Below are 22,981 nucleotides of genomic sequence, written 5' to 3'. Positions count from 1 at the left end.
ATTCCTACACTAAACGGGTATGAAAGGCTTTACTGTTTGCATGGTTGAGGTCTCTGGGCAGAGCAGGGCTGGCCTCTCAAGCAGGTCCAAAATGGCTTAACACAGCCAGAAAAGGAGATTGGGCTGGATATTTACTGTGGTTTGGTGATGGGCTGAGGTGAGGGCTGGCTTGAGTGGGTAGCGGCTTGGTGGTTTGAAACTCCAGTAGGGACCAAAAGAGAGAGCACCAGGGATTTATTATCAGCTGGTCCAGAAATGGGGGGCAGGGGAAGAGACAGAGGTGATGCTTAAAAGCTGTAAGAAGTCGAACGTCTAATGATGGAGTCACACCCCTCAGAGTGTGGAAGAAGGCCAGATAACCAGATGCCCCGACCTTCCTGAATGAATCTCCCCTGCCTCCTGCTTCCTTCCTGGTTGACAGGAACTTGAGGCCACTCCCCTTGGGCTGGAGAAATAACTACCCTTTTATCAAGGCTAACCTGCTCCCCTCACATCAAGGGTCCCCTGGACCTGGGGAAAGGTCCTACAAGCAAGGGACTCACAAGACATGCCTGCTTGTGCTTTTAAGAGGCCTGTGAGGTGGAGAGCAAGGAGGAAAGTCCCGGGGGCTGGGTCCCCAGATCCTCTGGAAACTGCGGGTGGGCTGGTTCCCAGCCTCTGACATGCCCAAGCCTCAGAACCATGAATAACAAGGGATCAATGAATCCACAGAATTGCTGCTTCTGCAGGCCCACCTCCTCCTCTCAAGGCCTTACGTCTTCAGAAACCCAGTGTGGCCCCGCCCACACTCCCTGTCTCGACAAGCTGCAGGAAGAACCCTCTTGCCACCAAGCCCTGACACAACAGTGGATACTCTGCAGAGGCTGAAGGGGGCCATGGATGGCTATCCGACTCAGTGCCAAGGGACAGATCAAGTTCCATGAGTGCTGAGGGGTGGGAGCTCCCTGTAAGGAGGGCACTTGGAAGATGCTGGTAGAACCCCTGTCAGGGAGACTGTTGGGTGAGGGTCCTCTAACAACAGAGAACTGGTGGGACTCCTTCTCCCTGAGTGTCTGTGGTCCACAAGCTGTTACCTAAATGCACCAAGGGGTCCACCAAACACTCAGGTAAGCAGTCAGTCATTAGAAACCCTTGGGCATTGCCCGTGTGCTCAGTCCAGAGCTACTCAATTGTGCGGGTGGGGACATGTGGGGGATGGTAGTCCCTGTGTTCAGCTGAGGCTCCTGGCTAACAAGGTCATGGACCCTGCTTCCTGTCAGAGCAGGAAGACAAGACCCAGCAGCCATCTGGTATACCATCTCATAGGCCGAAGGGGAAACAGAAGCCCAGGGCAGGGAACAACTGGCCCAGGGTCACAGAGCGTTGTGGCAGAAGGACAAGAGCCAAGGTGTCCTCTTCTGAGGTCCCGATGCAGCCTCTCCTCCTCTGTCCAGCCCACTCACATGGGTCCAAGGTTGACAACTCTCCCTATGGCGTGCCTGCAGCCCACAGGGCTATTCCCTGCCCCTGGAGAAGCCTCTGAGAGCCCAGCCTGACCCAGCCACTTAAAGGATGGTGCCCGGGGTGGACTCAGACCAGTAACCACCTCCAGCTCCAGCCCGGCCATGAGGCAACCAATACTGGGGAGGCCCCTGGAAAGAATATCCATGAGGGGCTGGGAAATGGGGGATCATCCTATCTTGGGGTGACTGAGAGGCTCAGGGAGGTGGCTCACCCCTGGACTGCCATCAGGGTTCCCAGGGAGGGCTCTGGCACCTGAGGACTGAGCCTGGTCTTAACCTGGCACATCACTTCCTGGCCATCTCCGAGATCCCCACGTATTGTTGTGTTGCAGATGAACTGGGGTAGTTGACTTGATGGTGCTGGCTGAGCTGTTGGCCTGTGGTGAGGTGAGTGGAGTTGGGCCTGGGATATGGCCTCCAGGCTGAGTGAGTCCTTTGCAGTAAAGGGTAAAGTCAGCAGGTTTGGAAGGTTCAAACCTTGAGCCTTGCAAGCTATGACTGTCCACTGATCAGCCCCTGGGAGATGATATTTAGACTCTGGGAATATTCTTCCAGGTAACTCTCTCTGTTTTCCTGGAGCCTCAGGCCATGCCAGATCATTCATACCACCCATGTGACATGTGGTGGGGACCTTGCATATCCATGTATCAGTCTGGACTCTGGAGGGGCTGGAGATTTAGTCACTTCTGTCAGCCACACTCTGGCTCCATGCCTACAACATCAACCCCAATAAAATCCCTGGACACTGAGGCTCGGTTGCGCTTCCCTGACTGGCAATACTCTGTGCATGTGTCATTCGTTGCTGGGGAATTAAGCACTGGTCCTATGACTCCCCTGGAAGAGGACAAATGGAAACCTGAGCCATGTTCTCCTGTCTGTCTGTCTGTCCTATGTGTCTTTTACCTTTGCTGATTTATTCTGTATACTTTCCTGTAATAAACCATAACTGGTATACAAGGAATGTTTGTGTCCCCCCAAATTCATATGGTGAAACCTAATCCCCATGTGATGGTATTTGTTAGTGGGGCCTTTGAGAGGTGATTAGGACATGAGGATGGAGTCCTCATGAATGGGATTGGTGCCCTTATAAAAGGGAACCCAGAGAGATCCCTTGACCCTTCCACCAGGTGAGGACACACTGAAAAAGTGACACTCTGTGAACCAGAAAGGGGGCCTCACCAGACATCAAATCTGCCAGACCCTTGACCTTGGACTTCCCAGACTCCAGAACTGTGAGAAATAAGTTTGTCATTTAAAGGCCACTCATTCCACGATATTGTGTTGTAAGATCCCAGACAGACGAAGACAATAACCATGAATATAGCAGCATTTCAGCATTCCGAATCCTTCAGCAAATCACTGGACTTAGGATGGGCTTGGGGACCCCCGACACGGTGGCTTCAACAGTGGGATTCACTAGAATAACCCCGACTCACTGGAAGGTGGTGAAGGCATATTTCGGGAATAGGAAGAATGGGGTGGCGGTTGACGAATCTTCATTCCGGAATGGTTTCCGCATCGCTCGTGGTGTGACGCAGCAGCTGCACTGTGGTCAGTGACTGGAGGTAGACGTGATCTACGGAACTGAGAAACGATAGAGCCAACCTTCGAGGAGCTGGTTCACTGGAAACGTAAGAAAATGAAAAAAGAAACAAAAACAAAAAAATCCTCCAAGAAGCAGGCTAATATACAATCCCGAGGCGATTGCTATGTGTAACTAGCAAAAGTGGAAATAGAGGAGAGTGTGGGGAGAGACGCTGCCACTGGCTGGGATTTCATCTGGTCCATGTTTTGGCCACTTGTGTCAGGGACGCTCCCATTAGGAAAAATTATGCTGGGACAACAGAAAGCACCTCTGTGACCTCTGGTCGCCAAGAACATAGCCCAAGTGGAGGTAGAGCAACACCAGGAAACTACTGAAAACTTTCCTTGAACCTGAGAAGGCAGATTATTCTCCTCCTCCTTTAAATGCCATGTGGAACTTTCCAGATGAAGTGGCTGATATGCTGCCTGTGCATGCAAGTCATGCTGGATTGGCTTGATAGAGATCAGGATATTCAGCCACCACAACCTAGAAATCATAAACAAAAGGAAAACTGGTAAATTCACAAATATGTGTAAATTCAACAACACACACTTAAATAACTGATGGGTCAAAGAAGAAATCATAAGAGAACGTAGAAAATGGCTTGAGATGAATGAAAACAACAGCACAATATACCAAAACTTATGGAATTCAGTCGAAGTTGTGTTCAGAGAGAAGTCTATAAATGTAAATGCCTACATTAAAACAGATCTCAAATCAACTACCTAAGTCTACACCTTAAAGAAGGAGAAAAGGGGGCCAGTCCCGTGACTGAGAGGTTAAAGTTCCACACCCTCCACTTCGGCAGCCCCAGTTCGCGGGTTCAGATCCAGGGTACAGATCTGCTCCACTCTTCGACCATGTCATAGAGGCATTTGACATACAAAATAGGGGAAGATTGGCACAAATGTTAGCTCAGGGCTAATCTTCCTCAAGCAAACAAAAAAAAGAGGAAGACTGGCAACAAATGTTAGCTCAGGGTGAATCTTCCTCACAAAAAAAAAATAAATAAAGGAGGCACAAAAGTAGGCGAAATTAAACTCAAAGCTAGCAAGAAATAATATAGAGCAGAGATAAATGAAATGGAGACTAGATAAATAATACAGAAAATCAATTAAGCCAAAAGTCGGTTCTTCAAAAGGATCAACAAAGCTGGCCTACTTTTAGCTCGATGGACTAAGAAAAAAAGAGAGAAGACTCAAGCTAGTAAGATCAGAAATGAAAGTGGGAACATTACTACTGATTTTACACAAAGAAAAAGCATTATAAGAGAGTACTGTGAAGAGATGTACGCCAACAAATTGAATAACCTATTGATGAAACGGACACATTCCTACAAACACAAAAGTTCCCAAGAGTGAATAATAAAGAAAGAGAAAATTTGAATAGACCTTTAATTAACAAGGAGATTGAATAATCAAAAATCTCCGAAGAAAGCAGTCCCTGGACCTGATGGTTCCACTGTTGAATCCTACTTAATATTTAAAGAATAAATAAGATCAATCCTACTCAAAAATTTCCACAAAATGGACGAGGAGGGAATACTTCCTAACTCATTCTGTGTGGCCAGCATTATCCTGATTTCAAAGCCAGAAGAAGAAACTACAAGAAAAGAAAACTACAAACCAATATTACTCATGAACATTGATGTAAAAGTCCTCAGGAAAATACTAGCAGGGGCCGGCCCAGTGGTGCAAGCAGTTATGTGCACGTGCTCCGCTGCCGCGGCCTGGGGTTCGCCAGTTTGGATCCCGGGCGTACACTGACGCACCGCTTGGCAAGCCATGCTGTGGCAGCGTCCCATATAAAGTAAAGGAAGATGGGCACGGATGTTAGCGCAGGGCCAGTCTTCCTCAGCAAAAAAAAAAAAGAGGAGGATTGGCATTGGATGTTAGCTCAGGCTGGTCTTCCTCACAAAATAAATAAATAAATAGGAAGGAATGTGGGAAGGTGGGACAGAGGGAGGGAGGGAGGGAAGGAAGGAAGGGAGGAAGGGAGGAAGGGAGGAAGGGAGGAAGGGAGGAAATACTAGCAAACTAAATGCAGCAGCATATTAAAAGGATTATACAAGTGGGAAAGGATTATGACCAGATGAGGTTTACTAATAGATTTCAGGAAAGACTGAACATATGAAAACTGGTCAATGTTATATCCCACGTTAATAGAATGAAGAACAAAAACTACATGATCATCTCATTTGTTGCAGAAAAAGCATTTGTCAAAATTCAACACTCTTTCATCTTAAAAACACTCAACAAACTAGGAATAGAAAGAAATTATCTCAATAAAGCAAAAGCCATAGATGAAAAACCCACAGCAAGCATGATACTCAATGGTGAAACACTGAAAGCTTTTCCTTTAACATCGAGAACAAAGAAAGGATGGTCACTTTAGCCACTTCCATTCATCAGAGTACTGGAGGTTCTAGCCAGGGGAATTAGGAAAGAAAAAGAAATACAAAGCATCCAAATTGGAAAGGAAGAAATATCAGTATCTCTGTTCCCAGAGGATATGATCTTGTACGTAGAAAAACTACATAGAACCATGTTCCACAAAGAACCATGTTAGAACTTCTAGACAAATTCAGCAAAGTAGCAGGATACAAAATCAATGCACAAAAACCAGCTGTGGGCCAGACCCGGGGCCTAGCGGTCATCTTCGGCACACTCCGCTTGGCGGCCCAGGTTCAGTTCTCTGATGCGACCCTACACCACTCGTCAGCAGCACTCTGTGGTGGCGACCCACATACAAACTAGAGGAAGACTGGCACAGGTGTTAGCTCAGGGCGAATCTTCCTCAGCATAAGTAAATAAATAATCAGCTGTATTTCTATACACTAACAATGAACAATCCAAAAAGGAAATTAAGAAAACATTTTGATTTACAATAGCATCAAAAAGAATAAAATACTTAGGATTAACTAACAAAAGAGGTGAAAGACTTGTACCATGAAAACTACAAAACATTGCTGAGACAAAGTAAAGAGGACACAAGTAAATTGAAAGACATCCTAGGTTCATGAATTAAAAAACAATATAGTAAAGGCATCAAGACTACTCAATATGATCTCCAAAGTTAACACAATTCCTATCAGAATCCCAATGACTTTTTTGCAGAAATAGAAAAATCAATCCTGAAATTCATATGGAATCGCAAGGGACCCCAAATAGTCAAAACAGTCTTGAAAAAGAAGAATAAAACTCATAGTTCCTGATTTCAAAACTTACTCCAGAGCTACAGCAATCAGCACACTGTGGTACCGGCAAAAAGACAGCGATCTAGACTAACAAAGAGAATAGAAGGCCCAGACACAAACCCTCATATGCAGTCAAATGATTTCGGCGGGGTGCCAAGACCATTCAACGAGGAAAGGACAGTCTTTTCAACAAATGGTGCTGGGAAATCTGGATACCTTCATGTAAAAGAATGAAGTTGGACCTTCACCTAGCACCATATACAAAAATTAATTCACAATGCAACCAAGACTTAAATGTAAGAGCTAACACTAGAAAATTCTTAGAAGAAAACTAAGAAAATTCTTAAGCAAAACGTCTTAGAAAAAAGACAAAAGGTACTCAACATTGGATTTGGCAATAATTTCTTGGGTATGACACCAAAGGCATGGGCAATGTAGGGGAAGAGGGAGAATCCCCCTCTGCCCTTTTCCTTAGGGTTCTTATGGCTGGCCAAATAATTAACAGGACAGGTTAGCAGGAGAAAATAATACCAAGTTTAATAACATGTATACATGGGAGAAACTCAGAAACGAGCAGCTCGTCCTTCTGTCTAAGCTGCTTGCTTAAGTATTGTAGCTAAAGGTGAGGAAGGTGTTGGGGGTGGGTAATGGTCTGGGATTTCAGAGGGGAAGAAGACAATTCACTTGGAGATAGAAATGCAAATGTTTGCCTGACAACTCTTTTCAGGGCCACCTATAGAGAATGTGGCCAGGGAGAGACAGAGTTTTTGATAAGAGGGGCTTAGTGTCTTTCCTATTGTAACATCTATTTTACATTATTATTACAGCCATCATGATAATAACTCCTTCCTGAAACAGATCTTTTGTTTTAAATTCTTTAGGCAGTTTTGGAGGGGAAACTCAAATGCTCTTCCTGAGTTTTCTGAGTCTTTATTGTCTTCGGCTCGAAATAATCCACACACCAGAGTGATGCTTCCTGGGGTAACCTGCCCTGAGCACCATCAGCAACAAAAAAAAAATGTAGACAAGGTGGACTTCATAAAAATTTTAAAAATATTGCACGTCAAAAGATACTATCAACAGAGTAAAAAGCTAACTTGCAGAATGGGATAAAATATTTCAAATCATATAAAGTCATGTGTCACTTCATGACGGGGACACATTTTGAGAAATTCATCATTAGGCGATTTCGTCATTGTGAGATCATAGAGTGTACTTACACACACCTAGATGGTATAGCCTACCACACACATAGGCTCTATGGTACTAATCCTATGAGACCACTGTCACACATGCAGTCGCTGATGACCTACACGTTGTTATGTGGCACATGACTGTATCTGATAAGGGATTAATGTCTAGAATATAGAGAGAACTCCTAAAGCTCAAAAGCAACAACAGCAAAACACACAACTTGATTTTAAAATGGGCAAAGAACTTGAATAGACATTTCAAACAAGAGATATACAAATGGACAATAAACACATGAAAAGATGCTCAACATCACTCATCATTAGGGAAAAGCAAATCAAAACCACAATGAGATACCACCTCACACCCATTAGAATGGCTACTATCATCAAAACAGAAAATAGCAAGTGTTGGCGAGTGTGTGGAGAATCATAACCCCTGTGCACTGCTGGTGGGAATGTAAAATGGTGCAGCTGCTGTGGAAAACAGTCTGATGCTTCTATATCCACAAATGAAAGCAGAGTCTCAAAGAGGTATTTGTACCCCATGTTCACAGCAGCAGTGTTCACAAAAGCTGAAAGGTAGAAGCAACCCAAGTGTCCATCGACGGATGAAGGGATAGGCAAAATGTCGTCTATCCATACAATGGAGTATTATTCAGCTAAAAAAAGAAGGAAAGGCTGACACATGTCACAACATAGATGAACGTTGAGGAAATCATGCTGAGCGAAATAAGTCAGTCACAAAAAGACAAATACTGTAAGAGTCCCCTCATATGAGGTCCCTAGAGTAGTCACATTCATAGAGACAGAGAGTAGAACGGTGGTTGGCAGGGGCTATGGGGAGGGGGCATGGGGAGTTATTGTCTAAGGGGGACAGAGATTCAGTTTTGCAAGATGAAAAGAGTTCTGGAGGTCGATGGGGTGGTGGTTGCACAACAATATGAGAACTTAATAGCATTGAACTGTAGAGTCAAAATGATTGACGGTAAATTTTATGTTGTATTTTCCCACACACACACACCAATTGTAGATACTCAAACAAATATGACCATTTTAGCTTAGGAGCCAAAACCAGAGGGATGACCTGTGCAGTAAAAAGTTTACTCAGTAGGTTCGGAGTTTTCAATCCCCGCACATTCCAAAAAAAATGGTGGGACCTTGACAGACTCCTGTGAAACATCCCCTATGCCCTTGGGATGACTTGCCAGACCAGAGCGTCTCTGTACCTGGGGCCTGGGGTCACACCACACAGTTTATGCCAACAATGTGACTAATGACAGGGACCTTGGGCCACACTGCTTGACCTTGAGAGGGGCTAGAGAATGAGCAACTGAGGTCAGGCACGCGCCTCTCCAAGCCCAAGTGACTGACCCCCAACCAAATGCCTGGACACTCAGACTCAGGTGAGCTTCCCTGGTGAGCAATACTCTCTGCTGTGTCACACATCATTGCTGGGAGAATGGAGCAGAGTCTGCAAGAATCCTCTGGAGAGACAGTTGGAAGCTTGTGCCTGCTCTTCCTGAACTCCACCTATGTGCCTTTGACCACTGCTGATTCTATCTGGATCATTTCTCTGGAAAGAACATAACCGTGAATATAACAGCCTTTCTTACCCCTCTGCATCCTTGTAGTGAATCCCTGAAGCTGAGGGTGCTCACCCAGCCAGGGATCGGGCTGATTCCTATCAGAAGCCCATTCACACTCCTCCCACTCCCTGACACTCAGGAGTCAAGACTTCTACATGGACTTAGTCACCAACCAGGGCAGCCAGTGCTGGGTCTCCATGGGAGACTAGGCCGTAAGCTGTCACCTTCTGAGCCTCAGTATACCTGTCTCTCAAATGGGGTCAAATGCCAGATAAGGCTGGATCAGGGAGGGGTAGGAGCTGGGCCTGGGGAGGTTGCTTAGGCCAAAGTACTTCCAGGGGCTGTTCAGGGGGCCTGGGTGGGACTCAAACCAGGTTGGAGCCATCGGACTGGTTTACTGTACATCAGGGACCCTGCTGAGCAGTGGGATGGGGGCTTTGTTCCCCCCTCTAGCAGAGCACAGCACAGAGCTGGTAGGGGGAGGGGGTCACCAGTCCACCATATACACCGTGGTCGCTGGGGCGGGGCTGCCCAGCGGGCACCGAGAAGCTGAAGCGCTGTAGGAGGCAGGTGAAGAAAAGGAAGAGCTCCATGCGGGCCAGGGGCTCCCCGAGGCATGAGTGGTGGCCTGTGGGTGGGTATGGGGGGGTCAGTGAGCCTAGTGGAGTGGGGTCCACGCCTCCAAGTCTCCCTCAGGAGGGGGCAGCGAGCCAGGCTCCCCACAGGCACCTGCTGAGAAGGGCATGAAGGCCTCCTGCTTGACGAAGCGGCCCTGGGCGTCCAGGAAGTGCTCGGGGTGGAAGCGGAAGGGCTTCTTCCAGATGGTCTTGTCCTTCAGCACCGAGGACAGGTTGGTGATGAGCATTGTGCCCTGGCAAGAGATGCCTGGCATGGGTGGGGTCTGGGCTGGGAGATGCCCATAACCCCGCCACCAAACCCACATGGGCCACATTCTCTGCCTGGCACAAACCTGGACTCTTTCAGGTCAATCTCAGCCTGAGAAGCTTCACAGCTCCCTCCCTGTCCCCATGGTAAAGCCATGTGACAGGCCTCCCATGGGCGCCCACACTGCCACCTGTCCGTTCATGCACCGCTCCTCCAACACACTGGGGTGCATGTTACTTTGTTTTCCTCTCCCCACACTGGGGCGTTTGCCTCTGCTTCATCCCCACACCCACCCAGGCTGGACAGTTGGTGCCTGTGGAAATGAGGATTAGGTGGCTTCTGCTTCAGTCCTGGTCCCACCTGGCAGTGGCCATGCTGGGGCTACCAGGTGGCAGGTGGAGCTGAGCTGGGGTGAGGAGGGTCGCAGGCCTACCTTGGGGATGAGGAAGCCCTGCACTTCAATGTCACAGGATGTCATGTGGGGCAAGCCCAGTGGAATGATGTCCCCAAAGCGCTGCACCTCATGGACGACAGCCATGGTGAAGGGCATGTGGGCCTGGTCCCCCATCTCTGGTCTCCGCGCCTGCCCTATCACCTCATCGATCTCCTGTTGGACACGGCCTGGACAGACAAGCGTCCCCACAATGGTCAGAACCCAGGAGGCTGGACCCCGACCTCCTCCTGACTCCTGCGCAGGGGCTGTGGCCACGGGGAGGAGGAGGTCACTCTGACCCCTGAGCCAGGGCCCAGCCTCTGCTCAGAGCTCCTGGTGGCCAACCCAAGCTCAGGGTGCCCAGCCTGTCCCTCTCCTCCCTGGCCCATCACACCACGCCCCCAGGCTGGGCTCACACTGCACGTCTGGGTGCAGGATCATGAGCAGGAGGGCCCAGGCCAGCATGGTCGAGGTGGTCACCATCCCCGCAGGGAAGTCAGCCACCACCAGGCACAGGTTCTCATCCTTGTGCTGTTCTCGGGGTTCCCCTTGACCTGGGCCATGCAGAAAGGGTGGGCTCAGGGGCAGCAGGAGGAAGCGCCCCATGGCCTCCCACTCTGCACCCATCACCTCGGCTGACTGATCACTGGCTGATACACAGGCCCCAGTTTCCCCAGGCTCCCCTCATGGGGCCCTCAACCCACAACCTCTGACCCTGTCCCTGGCACCTCACCTTCTCCACTTCGTCCAGGAAGGTTTCAGCCAGGTCTCAGGGAGGCTGGGCCAGTTCCCGGGTCATCCTGTGCTCGGCAACCAGCTCATCAAGCAGGGCCATGAAGGCCCTCTGACCTGGAAAGATCTTGGTAGCCAGCCCAGGGATGCGCAGGAGCTCGGGGATCGCATTCAGCCCCTGTGTTGGGCATAGATGTGGGGCCCCGGATCCTCCCTGTGCTCAGGTGTTCACCTCAATCTGTCAGGTCCCAGCCACCTCCAGGGTGTCCCCATCATCGACCTGGTTCCTCCCTAAGTTCCCGCCTCTACCCTGTCTCCTTGCCTGGGCACCAGAAGGATAAACCTAAAATCTACATCTCATGGGTTCCCCTCCCTTCCAATGAAGGAGGTACAGGCTCCTCAGCCCTCTCCTGGGTCCTGCTGACCCTGACCCCCTTCTATCCAAATCCGCCTCCATGGAGGCCCATTGCAGTGCGAAGGCCTCCTCCATGGAGCTTGTCTGCAGGGCTCCTTGGCCCCCTCCACCTTGGCTCCTGGTGCAGGAAGCTGAAATTTTCCTTGTCTACTTCCTTCACTAGGTCCAATAGCTTGATGAAGCGCGGGTCGCTGTACTCGAAGCGGCGCCCGAAGGTCAGGGAGGCGATCACGTTGCTCACCGCTTTATTCAGGAGGGCGTTGGGGCTAAAGGGGCGTCCTGGGAGGGGACGGTGCAGGTCAGGGGGTCGCCTCCATCTCCTCTTCCCCAGCCTCCATCCCTGTCTCCTGTCCCTCAGCCCAGCACTCACCGGCCTGGTCTGCGAAGGCGGCGCAGAGGCACGAGGCCTCCTCGGTCACCCACTGCTCCAGGGACTTCTTGCCCAGGCCGAAGTTGCGCAGGGTGGACACGGAGAAGCGCCGCTGCTCCCTGAACTGCCGCCCACAGCGCGCAAAGGCCGCCCCTGGGGGCGGGCGGACGTGCGTGTGGCTCGGGTGAGCCCTGGCCCCGCCTCTGCGCCCACGTCTTGTTGGTTGGCTCGCTTGCCCTTCCATCTACTTCGGGGGTGTGACCCGGACTTTTGCCCTGCTTACACACTCCCGCCCACTACCTCTCACACACTACTTCTCTCCATCACCACCAGATCACCCCCACTTTACACATCTTTCTGACCAGGGACAGGTCCCACCCTCTGCCCGCCCACATTGCTCGCCAGCTCTCCCCACTGCGGCCAGGTCTTGGCACCACTCTCAGCTCTGCACACCGTGACCCTATTCCAACTCAGTGAAGGTCCCGGCCCGCCCCTTCCCCGCCCCCACTGACTCCCTCCTCCTCCTTCCCCCGCACGCGAACGAGCTTCCTGTTCACAGTGGCCCGGGTCCCGCCCACACCCTGTGAGGCCCCGCCCACATTCCCCTCCCCACCCTTCGACCGGCTCCTTCCTGCACCTGCCACCGGTTCAGATTCGCTGACTCTTCCTTACACCAGAAGACCACCACCCTGCCTCCGCTTGACCCTGCCAGGTCTGGAGTCACTGCGGGCCCAGTCCCCGCCGGGCCGCGGTCCTCCCCTCCTCCGCTTGCCTTCAGAGCGTGGCCCGAAGCTCAGGTTCTTGAAGATGGGCGCAGGTGGGCGGTGGGCAGTGTCCTCGCTGCGGTCCACCAGCGCCTCGCGCATGGCCGCCAGCCCGTTGAGCACGACCGCGGGTGTCTGGCCGACTGCAGGCTGAACACGTCCCCGAAGGGGCGCCGCAGCTGCAGGCCGATGGTCAATTTCATTCGACAAGCTCCGTCCCCGCCAAGTTGCTGGGCTCTGTCTCCCGGCCCTAGCCTGCTGGCCCAAGGCTGCCAGCAGTGAGAGGGTGCAGGGACTCTGTCTGGGCTCGTGACGCTAGTGGTCCCAACCTGTATGGTTGAGGACCTCACGTTGGATCAGACCACCCAGCTATGACTTTGCAAAGGTCACCAAGATTGTCGGAAGGCCAAGTTAGCATCCCATTTTACAGGTAAAAAAACCGAGGTTCAGAGTGGTGAGCAGTGAGGACCAAGGTCTCACAGCAGGAAGAGATTTGAACCTGGTCAGTGTCCCCTCTCAACCTCGATTTCCTGATTTAAAAGGGGCTAATGACCAGACCTGAAACTATAAAACTCATAGAAGAAAATATAGGCAACACACTATTTGACATTGGTTTTAAAGGAATCTTTTCGGATGACATGCCTACCCAGACTAGGGAAACTAAAGAAAAAATAAACAAGTGGGACTTTATCAGATTAAAGAGCTTTTATAAGACAAATGAAACCAGAATCAAGATGAACAGACAACCAACCAGCTGGGAGAGAATATTTGCAAAACATACATCTGACAAGGGGTTGATCTCAATAATATATAAAGAACTCACACAACTGAACAACAAAAAAACAAACAACCCGATCAAAAAATGGGCAGAGGAAATGAAGAGACACTTCTCCAAGGAAGATATACAGATGGCCAATAGGCACATGAAAAGATGCTCAACATCACTAATCATCAGGGAAATGCAAATCAAAACAACACTATGATACCACCTCATGTGCGTTAGAATGGCTATAATCACCAAGACAAAAAACAACAAATGTTGGAGAGGATGTGGAGAAACAGGAACCCTCATACACAGCTGGTGGGAATGCAAATCGGTGCAGCCTCTATGGAAAATGGTATGGAGATTCCTCAAAGAATTAAAAATAGAGATGCCCTATGATCCAGCCATCCCACTACTGGGAATCTATCCAACGAACCTGAAATCAACAATCCAAAGAGGCTTATGCACCCCTATGTTCATTGCAGCATTATTCACCATAGCCAAGAAGTGGAAGCAACCTAAGTGTCCCTCGACTGACGATTGGATTAAGAAAATGTGGTATATATATACAATAGAATACTACTCAGCCATAAAAAAAGACAAAATCGTCCCATTTGCAGCAAGATGGATGGGCCTGGAGCGTATTATGTTAAGTGAAATAAGCCAGAAAGAGAAAGACAAACACTGTATGATCTCACTCATATGTGGAATATAAACCAACATATGGACAGAGAAAACTGGACTGTGGTTACCAGGGGCAGTGGGGGCTGGGGGGTAGGGGGTGGGCACAAGGGGTGAAGGGAGTCATATATATGGTGATGGACAAACCAAAATGTAAATTTTTTTTGAAAAAATTTTGTTTGAAAACCCAAATTTTGTTTGAAAACCCAAAATTTCACAATGTTAGAAACCATTAAAACATCAATAAAAAAATATATATATACTATTAAAAAAAAAGGGGGGGCTCATGACCAGACTCCCCTCCCCCAAATCTCAAGACCTCTCCTGATGTCCTCAGAAGGGACTCAGGCTCACATGACTTAAGCCTTGTCCCACTGGATCCCAAACCCACTGCCAAGTCCCACCCCCTCCAGGCCTTTGCCCTCTCCGACGTTTGATTGGAAAATTCAGACTGTCCTCCAGGCCCTGCACAGATGCCCTCCCCCAGGAGGCCTCTAAAACCTGCCTCCTCATTCCCCCCAGCTCCCTGTCCAGCCTGTGGCTTCACCGCCACCCACTGTCTGCTGCTGGGTGGGGTCCCCTGAACCTCTTTGCCCACCCCCACCTTCCTCATGCACGTAAAGGAGCAAAGCGTATCCAGGAAGTCCACCTGCAGCAGGTTGCCCAGCCCAGGCAGGGGCATGGGGCCTGGTGGGTAGCATGGGGCCCAGCGTTGGCGCTGGTGCATCAGGTCTACCAGGAGCAAGAAGATGGCCACAGCCAGGGGCCCCAGTGTCTCCCCAGTCAGCAGACCCATGGCTGCCTCAGAACACACTGGGCTCCTCTGGACACACTGGCACCCCTCACCACACCAGGCACCTCGGACCAGGCCAGACAGGGCACTCTCACCAACCCTGAGGGTTTGACAAGTCTGGGTCCTCTTTATAAAGGGAACTGAGACTGGCCTTGGCCCTCTGCCCTGACCCCACCTGTTGGGATGACTGTGTTGCCAGAGGGTGCAGGGAGGGGCCAGGGAAGGTCAGGTCAGGGGTGACCACAGAATCCTCTCCCTGCTGCCCTCCCCAGGTGCTTACCCAGGTTGGCGAGTAGAGAAAATGGAAGTCCTCACCCCCAGCGTGACTTCCCAGCATTGTGCCGGCTCCCAGGAAGAACCAAGGTCTTTGGACTTGATCCTCCCCCCACCTGTCATCAGGCTCACACTCCATAATGTGGTCACAGCTTCATCCCAAGAACACTCTTGCCTTCCTGTATCTCACCTGCCTCCTCCTGAGTGACTGTCACCTCCCAGGTTTGTACTGGCACTTGCTGTAGGGAGGTCACAACGACCAGGGGGACCACGGGGTGGAGGAGGGATGAGTTCTCCGTGTCCCTCACTTCACACTAGTACACTCAATACACAAGGACACAGATTACACACTCACAGACCACTCACACCTTCAGGCACTACCCACATGCTCACAGACTGACACACAGCACATGCACATACACATTTACACACCCACAAAACCACATAAACACACATTAATATGTGCATCACTTACACACACACACACACACGCAGACCCAGCACCAGGCACCTATTGTCATGTTGCCTGGAGCCAACCCCCTCCTCTCCCAGCTTGGAGGCTGCTGGCGGTGATGCTGAGAACCCTCACTGGGCTGGCGCCTGGCTCAGCCTCTGGGATTTCCACCTGATTTTGCCCATTGTAGGTTTGCATCTGGGGGTAGCAAGAAAGCGGGGTTGTTTTCAGCGCTCCCTGGCCACCTAACCAGCCAGTTCGGAGGCCAAGAGACCCTTCCCAGGTTGGTTACAAACTGTTCTTTGACCTCTAGCTCTTGAGGCCACCCAGAGGATGAGTTTCCTATTGCCTGTGTCCACCCTCCTGACTCAGAGAAACATGAGGTTGGAACTTCCCCTTGTTGACTGAGCTGCCAGGAAGCTCAGGGTACTAGGGTGGCTTAGCATAGGACGTGACTCTGTCCCCAGAGGAGGGGGCCTGCTTCCCCCTCCTCATTATCATTTGTCCTTGAACATCAGCTGCTCAAACTCTTTCTGGAAGATGGGGGAGGGAAGCAAATGGGGACGATGTAATTTCTTTACACCCTCACAGGCCTTCTAAGGACCACAAGAAATGGATTCTCAGACCTCCCCTTTTGCCAGCCTCCTCCCTCTCCCTGGGCCAGATCCCCCCCTGCTCTAGGCCCACGCCTCCCAACCCTGACTCTGTGGTCCCTGAAGGAAAGATGCAAACCTCAGCAACAGCACATGCCAGTGCATGCCAACGGAGGCTAGAATTGTGGCTCCCAGGCCCTCCCTCTTGGTCAGCCTCTTTTGCCCTCCAAGAAGGAAGGTGACCTCAGCATGCCAGGGCAGGGCCACTGCCTGCCATCCTCAGGACCATCCTTCTTCAGTAACACAAGGGGTGGGAATTGAGGCTGACTTTTCAAATCAGTGAAGCTGATGGGGACTCTGAGGCCAAAACACACTCAAATGGGAAGGAGAAGGAGCCCAGAGGGTGGGGAAGGGGCATTTCCCGGGTAGGGGTCAGGCCCCTCACTCATCCCAGGGGTATGTGAGGCAAGCTCTCATCCTGGAAGCAACTGGAGAATTCTCTCCCCAGCTGAAGCAGAGCCTGCAGGAGGCACTCCACAATGCCCTTTCCCCCAGTTCTCTCCCTCTGTCCCTCCCCAACAATAAGAGGACCAGCTTCTTCCCAGGGTGCCTCTGGACATCCCCCACTCAGAGATGTCAACCCAGAGGTGGCTCCCCGCGGCTGTGGCCTCTTGGTATTGGCTTTTGACGTTTGTAATTCCTGCTTGGCTTGTGAAAGCTGCTCCTCCCCTTCTGAATTCCCACATCCCCACTCTCCTGCCAAGCCCAGGGCCAGAGGGTATAGCCTACTGGGACCCAGCTGGGCCTTCCTCAGTTTACGAGGCCTTCTGTGCATCTTGCCTTGCTCAGGCCTTGATTCTGTTCCACCCCCGCTGGCCGGACCATGTGCTGGGTGCTGGGCTGGGCACTCACAGCCTTGGGGGAAGACGATGGTGGCCCCCCGCTCCAAGGTGCTCATGACCAAGAGGAGGCTTGGGAAGGCAGAGAGCTGACATGGAAGGCCAGCAGTGGGGGGACTGCTTTGAGGGTCATGCGGACACTGTACCAGGCTGGCCCAAGACTTTCTGGGAAGACTTCCTGGAGGACATTGGCTGGCTTGGCACTGCAAGCCATGGTGATCTGGCAGCAGGACCAAAGGGCCACTGCAAAGTCCTGTGCAGGAGGGTGAGGGGCAGTGGGAGGGAGACACCTTGAGTGAGGCTTTGCAAGTCTGGCTGAGGACTGGTCTGTGTGGGACGAGGGTCCATGAACCTCCAGGTGGCCGAGAGAGCACTTTTGAGGCCACTCAACAGACCAAGAGATCAAAGTACACAGGCACCCTGGGGACTCCCAGATCCAGCCTGTGGCCTCTCATTGGCCTCAGTTGAATGTCCTGTCCTATGGGCAGCAACTCTCTACCCAGCACTGTTGGATAATCAGGTGGTGTCAGGCGGGGGCAGGATGGTCCCACTGTTGGTCACACAGTGGCCCTGGATAGTCGGTCTTTATCCACCCTTTGTTTTGGATGTGTCACACCCTCCCAAGCAGTCACCCTAATGAGGATATGAAGGGCAGGGACAGACATGCCTATAAATCAGGCAGAGCCCCAGATACTAAGGGCCCGTTGTCCAGGATGGGAGGCCTTGAGGAAACCTCATGAGTACAATGAGCACACAGTACAATCGTGAGGCCGATGGTCTGTTGCAATCATTGTGCAATTGCAGCTTCCATTGATCAGGCACTCACGTGCCAGGCTCTGCTGCTCACTCCACTTGAACTCCAACAGCCCTGTAAGGCAGTTGGCTTTATGGTCCCCAAGGCATGGAGGAGAATCAGGAGTCAGGTCAGGAGGTCAGGGTCGCAGAGGAGCATCCAGGTCCATCTCAAAACGCATGCTCTGAGCTGCTGCTCTACATGTAAATTACTGAGATTTCTTACTTTGGAAACATACTTAGCCGGCCCTCTCTGGGCTTCTGCTCTGGTGAAGGTGCTGGGGTGGAGGGATGAGCACCCCCAGGGACCACCTGTGTCACAGGTGTTTACTCGCGCTGGGAAGGGTACTCTGGACACTGTGACCTGAGACTTAGAGTCCAGGGGTGACGTCAGCACAATGGCTTCCTTGTTAGACATCGGGACATGGCTCTGGCCCCCCCACAGGAGACGGAGGAAACCCAGGGGGAGCGCCCTAGAAAGCAGGTAGGGAGCTGCAGTCCAAGCCAGGGCGCTGGGAAACTTGGTGGCGTTTTGCTCGCTTTGTCCCTCCCACCGCGGCATGGAGCGCCCGCTGAGGAAACCCCCCAATTCCCCCTCCTTCCTGGGAACAGAAAGGAAGTGTGGAAGCTGCATGCAGCTTGTGGGGCCGCGGGCCTGGCCGCCTCACCTGACTCGCAGTGCCGACCCGCCCAGCGCAGCGCTGGGATCCAGGTGGAGGCCCCGGCAGTGCGGCTGCGGCTGCAGTTCCGCAGGCGGGCGCTGGGGGGCGCCGAAGGCCGCGGCCGAGGAGGGAATAGCGGCGGAAGAGGGTGCCGGGCAGAGCCCGCCTCCCGGAGTTGGTTTATGGGTAACGGGCTTCTGCTTTTAAGCTCCTGCTGACAAACACACACACCCAACACAGAGAAATCTACTCACCCACAAAGCCACCCACACTCAGACAAACTCACGTGAAAACACAAACTCATACTTGAACTCAAGGGGCACTGATTATCACACACACACACACAGACCCATCACAAAGTGTCCTGGTTGTCAGCAAGGGCCGTGGATGTCCGGGTGGGGCCTCTTCTGGTGGAGGCTGCTCCCTGCCAGGCTCAGGGTCCTTACCCGGCTTACAGCACAGCCCAGATTCCTAGGCTCTGGTGTGGCCATAGCAAGATTAAATCGGGGTGTCATGGCCAACAGGGTTGTTCTCTGGTCTCCTCATTTACCCTGACTGGACAATTGGTGGAGCCCAGAGGCCCCTTCCCAAGCCTGTGACATCCTCCAGTCACTTCCTGAGGGATATTGTCATCCCACTGCTTTCTGTCCTCTATGGTTTCTGATTAGAAATCTGATGTCCATGTTATTGAGGACGGATCCTTTGTTCACGATGAGGCACATCTCACATCTCTCTTGCTGCTTTCCAAGCAAGAGCAGCTCTCTTTGTGTTTTGATGGTGTGATTATGATGTGTGTGGGTGTAGATTTCTGAAATTATCCTACTTGGAGTTCACTCTGCTTCTTGGGTGTGTAGATTAATGTTTGTCATCAAATTTGGGGAGTATTCAGTTTTCAATATTTCTTCAATATTCCTTCTAGACCTTTATCTCTCTGTTCTTCTGCTAGGACTCCCATTATGTGTGTGCAGTATGCTTGATGGTGCCCACAGGTTTCTGAATCTCTGCTCATGTTCTTCATCCTTGTTTCTTTTCCTCAGCCTGAATCAACTCTGCTGACTGTCCTCATGTTTGCTGAGTTTTCTTCTCTCTGTTCAAAGCTGCTCTTGAGTTCCAGTAGTGAACTTTCATTTCAGTTATTGTACATTCTAACTCCAGAATTTCTACATGGTTCCTTTTTAAAATTTGTGTCTCATTACAGCTGTTCTTTAATTGGTGAGACATCATGCTCCCACTTTCCTTTAGTTCTTTAGACATAGTTTCTTTTAGTTTTGTGAACATATTGAAGTAGCTGATATGTAGTCTTTTTCCAGCAACTCCACCATCAGGGACAGTTTCCATTGATTCCCTTTTCCTGTGTATGGGCCATACTTTCTTCTTCTTTCTTTGCATTCCATGTAGTTTCTTGTTGAAAACTGGATATTTCAAATAAGATAATGTGGGAACTCTGGAAATCAGATTTTCTTGCTCCCCAGGGTTTGTTGTGTTGGTTGTTTGTTGTCATTGTAGTTGTTTCTGAACTAATTCCATAAAGTCTCTATTCCTTGTTGTGTGTGGCCACTGAAGTCTCTACTCAGCTTGGTGGTAGGCTAATGATTGGTTAGAGATTTCCTTAAATGACTGGAAACAGTCACTCTCCCAGTGTTTGCTGCTCAGAGGTGTTCTGTGTGCGTGTGTCTTGGGACATATGTTCAACACACTGAATTTAGAATTTACACCTTGCCCTCAGCCTTCACTTTCTATTTGCACAGAACCTCGAGGTCTGTCAGAGGTGACAGCTTAGCACTCCTCAAGGTCTTTCCTGAGTATGTACACAGTTGCACACAGCCCTACACATGTGCATGGCCTCTTATATTCCCAGGAATGTGTCAGAGCTTTTCAAAGCCCCTGTGGACACCTCATACCCCAGCTTCTCCTTTTAAGCTGTGTGGTTAGTGTATCATTTGTGCCAACCGTTACCCATTGCTCAGGCAGCTTTGATTTTCAACAGTGGCCTCTGATTACCTTCAACAAACTCCCCTGAGAAAAGGCTGTTTGCACGAGGGGAGCTGTCAGGTCACACACAGATAGCCCTGTACATGGGGTCTTCCAGGGAACCCCAGCCAAGGAAATCGTGACAATTCTTTGGGAACGAGGCTTTGAAAATGCTCCATGTCCTGTGCTCCCTCAGGAGGCTTCCCTGGGTGTGGGCGGTTCTTTTCAAAGCTCCTGCTGAGCTGGAGAGTGGAGGAGAGGACCAGGGAAGTTGAAATGCCACAGAGCTTGTTGTTAATTCTGGGATTCAGCCATATATCTTGACAAAAATGCTCCAAAATAGCCGTGACATTTTGGTTACTTCCCAGACTTCTGAAAAAGTACCTGATCATTTTGACAGTCCTTTCATTGCTCTTCTGGAGTGGCCAATTCTCAGAGCTCTGCTGTTTTTGCTGTTATCACTGCTCTCCTGAGGGGTGCTTATGAGACCTTGGATGTCTTAAAATATCTCCATTCATAGTTGACTAATAGCTCAGCTGGGTAGAGAATTCTAGATTGGAAATAACTTTCCTGCAGAATTGTAAAGACATTTCTCATTGTCGTCTACCTCAAGGGTTGGTGTTGACAACTGTTATGCTACTTGAATTCCTAAAACTGAGACGTCTTTCTTCTTTATAACTCTGCAAGTCTTTTAGTTCTTGTTATGGTTGCCCTGCAAAGGAGAACCACCCCTCAAAATTTCATTTGTACGTGGACTGATGACACCATTCCTGCACCAGGAGTGTATGAAAAGCTTTACTGTTTGCATCATTGAGGTCTCTGGACATAGAAGGACTGCCCTTTCAAGTAGGTCCAAACTGGCTTGAGAGAGCCAGGAAAGGAGACAGGCCTGGATATTTACTGTGGTTTGGTAATGCTTGAGTGAGGCCTCATTTGTGTGGGTAGCCACTTGGTGGTTTGAAACTCTAGTAGAGACCAATGGAGAGAGCACCAGGGATGTATTATCAGCTGGTATTGAAGTGGGGACAAGGAAAGAGAATGAGGTGGTGGTTAAAAGGTGTCAGAAGTCAAACATCAAACACTCCTGATTGTGGAGAAGAGGCCAGATAGCCAGATGCCCCGACCGTCCTGAATGAGCCTCCTGGCCTACTTTTTCCCTCCTGGTTGGCAGGAACTCAAGACCACTACCCTTGGGCTGGAGGAATACCTAGCCTTTTATCAATGCTGACCTGCTCCCCTGGCATCTGGGGCTACCCTGGCCCTGGGGAAATGTCCTCCCAGAAGGGACCTACAGGGCATGCCTGCTTGTGCTTTTCAGAGGCCTCTGAGGTGGAGAGCAATGAGGAAAGCCCTGGGGGTTGGGTCCCCCAGGTCCTGATGAAACTCTTACTGAGCTGGTTCCCATCTTCTGATATCCCCAAGACTCAGAACCACGAATGACAAAGTATCAATAAATCCACAGAGTTGCTGCTTCTGCAGGCCCACCTCCTCCTCTCAGGGGCCTTACGACTTCACAACCCAGTGTGGACCCATCCACACTCCCTGTCCCGACAAGCTACAGGAACACCCCCTCTGGCCACCAAGCCCTGACACCACAGTGGATACTCTGGAGAGGCTGAAGGGGGCCATTGATGGCTTTCTGATTCTGTGCAAAGGGACAGACCAAGTTCCCTAAGTGCTGAGAGCTGGGAGCTCCCTGTCATGAGGGCACTTGGAAGATGATGGTGGAACCCCTGTCAGGGATGCTGTTGGGTGAGGGTACTCTGACAACAGAGGACTGGAGGGGCTGCTTCTGTCCTGAGTGTCTGTGGTCCCCTAAGCTGTTACCTAAATGCACCAAGGGGTCTGCCCAAGACTCAAGTAAGCAGTCAATCATTAAGAACTCTTGGGCACTGCCAGTGTGCTCAGTCCAGAGCCAGTCAATTGTGGGCATGGGGACAGGTGGAGGATGACAGTCATGGCCCTTGGTTGGGGTGCCAAGCTACTAAAGTTACAGCTCAAGAGTCAGAGCAGGAAACCATGACCCAGCAGCCATCTGGCATACCATCTCATTGGCTGAAGGGGAAACAGAAGCCCAGGGCAGGGGGAGCCTGGCCCAGGTTCATGGAATGTCCTGGAAGAGCAAGGAAGAGAGCCAGGGTGTCCTCCTCCGAGGTCCCCATGCGGCCTCTCCTCCTGTCTCCATCCCACTCACATGGGTCCAAGGTTGACAACTCTCCCTAAGGCATGCCTGCAGCTCACAGGGCTATTCCCTGCCCCTGGGCAAGCCTCCTGAGACCCAGCCTGACCCAGCCACTTAGAGGATGGTGCCCTGGGTTGCGCTCAGATGAGTAACCACCTCCAGCTCCAGCCTGGCCGTGAGGCAACCAATACTGGGGAGGCCCCTGGAAAGAACATCTCTGAGGGGCTGGAAAACGGGGACCATCCTATCCTGGGGTT

At 50.9% G+C, this 22,981-nt stretch overlaps 1 pseudogene across 1 annotated transcript; it reads right to left on the bottom strand.

The window, feature by feature from the left end:
- Nucleotides 1-6,799: 6,799 nt before the first annotated feature.
- Nucleotides 6,800-12,326, bottom strand: LOC101395620 (cytochrome P450 2D14-like; annotated as a pseudogene). The gene is made up of 6 exons (XR_015556345.1): nucleotides 11,898-12,326; nucleotides 11,650-11,806; nucleotides 11,107-11,294; nucleotides 10,797-10,928; nucleotides 10,381-10,625; nucleotides 6,800-9,933 (listed from the first exon to the last, which is right to left on the bottom strand). The product of XR_015556345.1 is annotated as a cytochrome P450 2D14-like (transcript).
- Between the last annotated feature and the right edge of the window lie 10,655 nt (nucleotides 12,327-22,981).

The sequence above is a fragment of the Ceratotherium simum genome, chromosome 25, assembly GCF_057802395.1.
Source record: "Ceratotherium simum simum isolate JZ-2026a chromosome 25, ASM5780239v1, whole genome shotgun sequence".
In the NCBI taxonomy this organism is placed as follows: Eukaryota; Metazoa; Chordata; class Mammalia; order Perissodactyla; family Rhinocerotidae; genus Ceratotherium; species Ceratotherium simum.
Note: the sequence above shows the minus strand (reverse complement) of the source record. Positions and strands in the feature narration are given on the sequence as shown.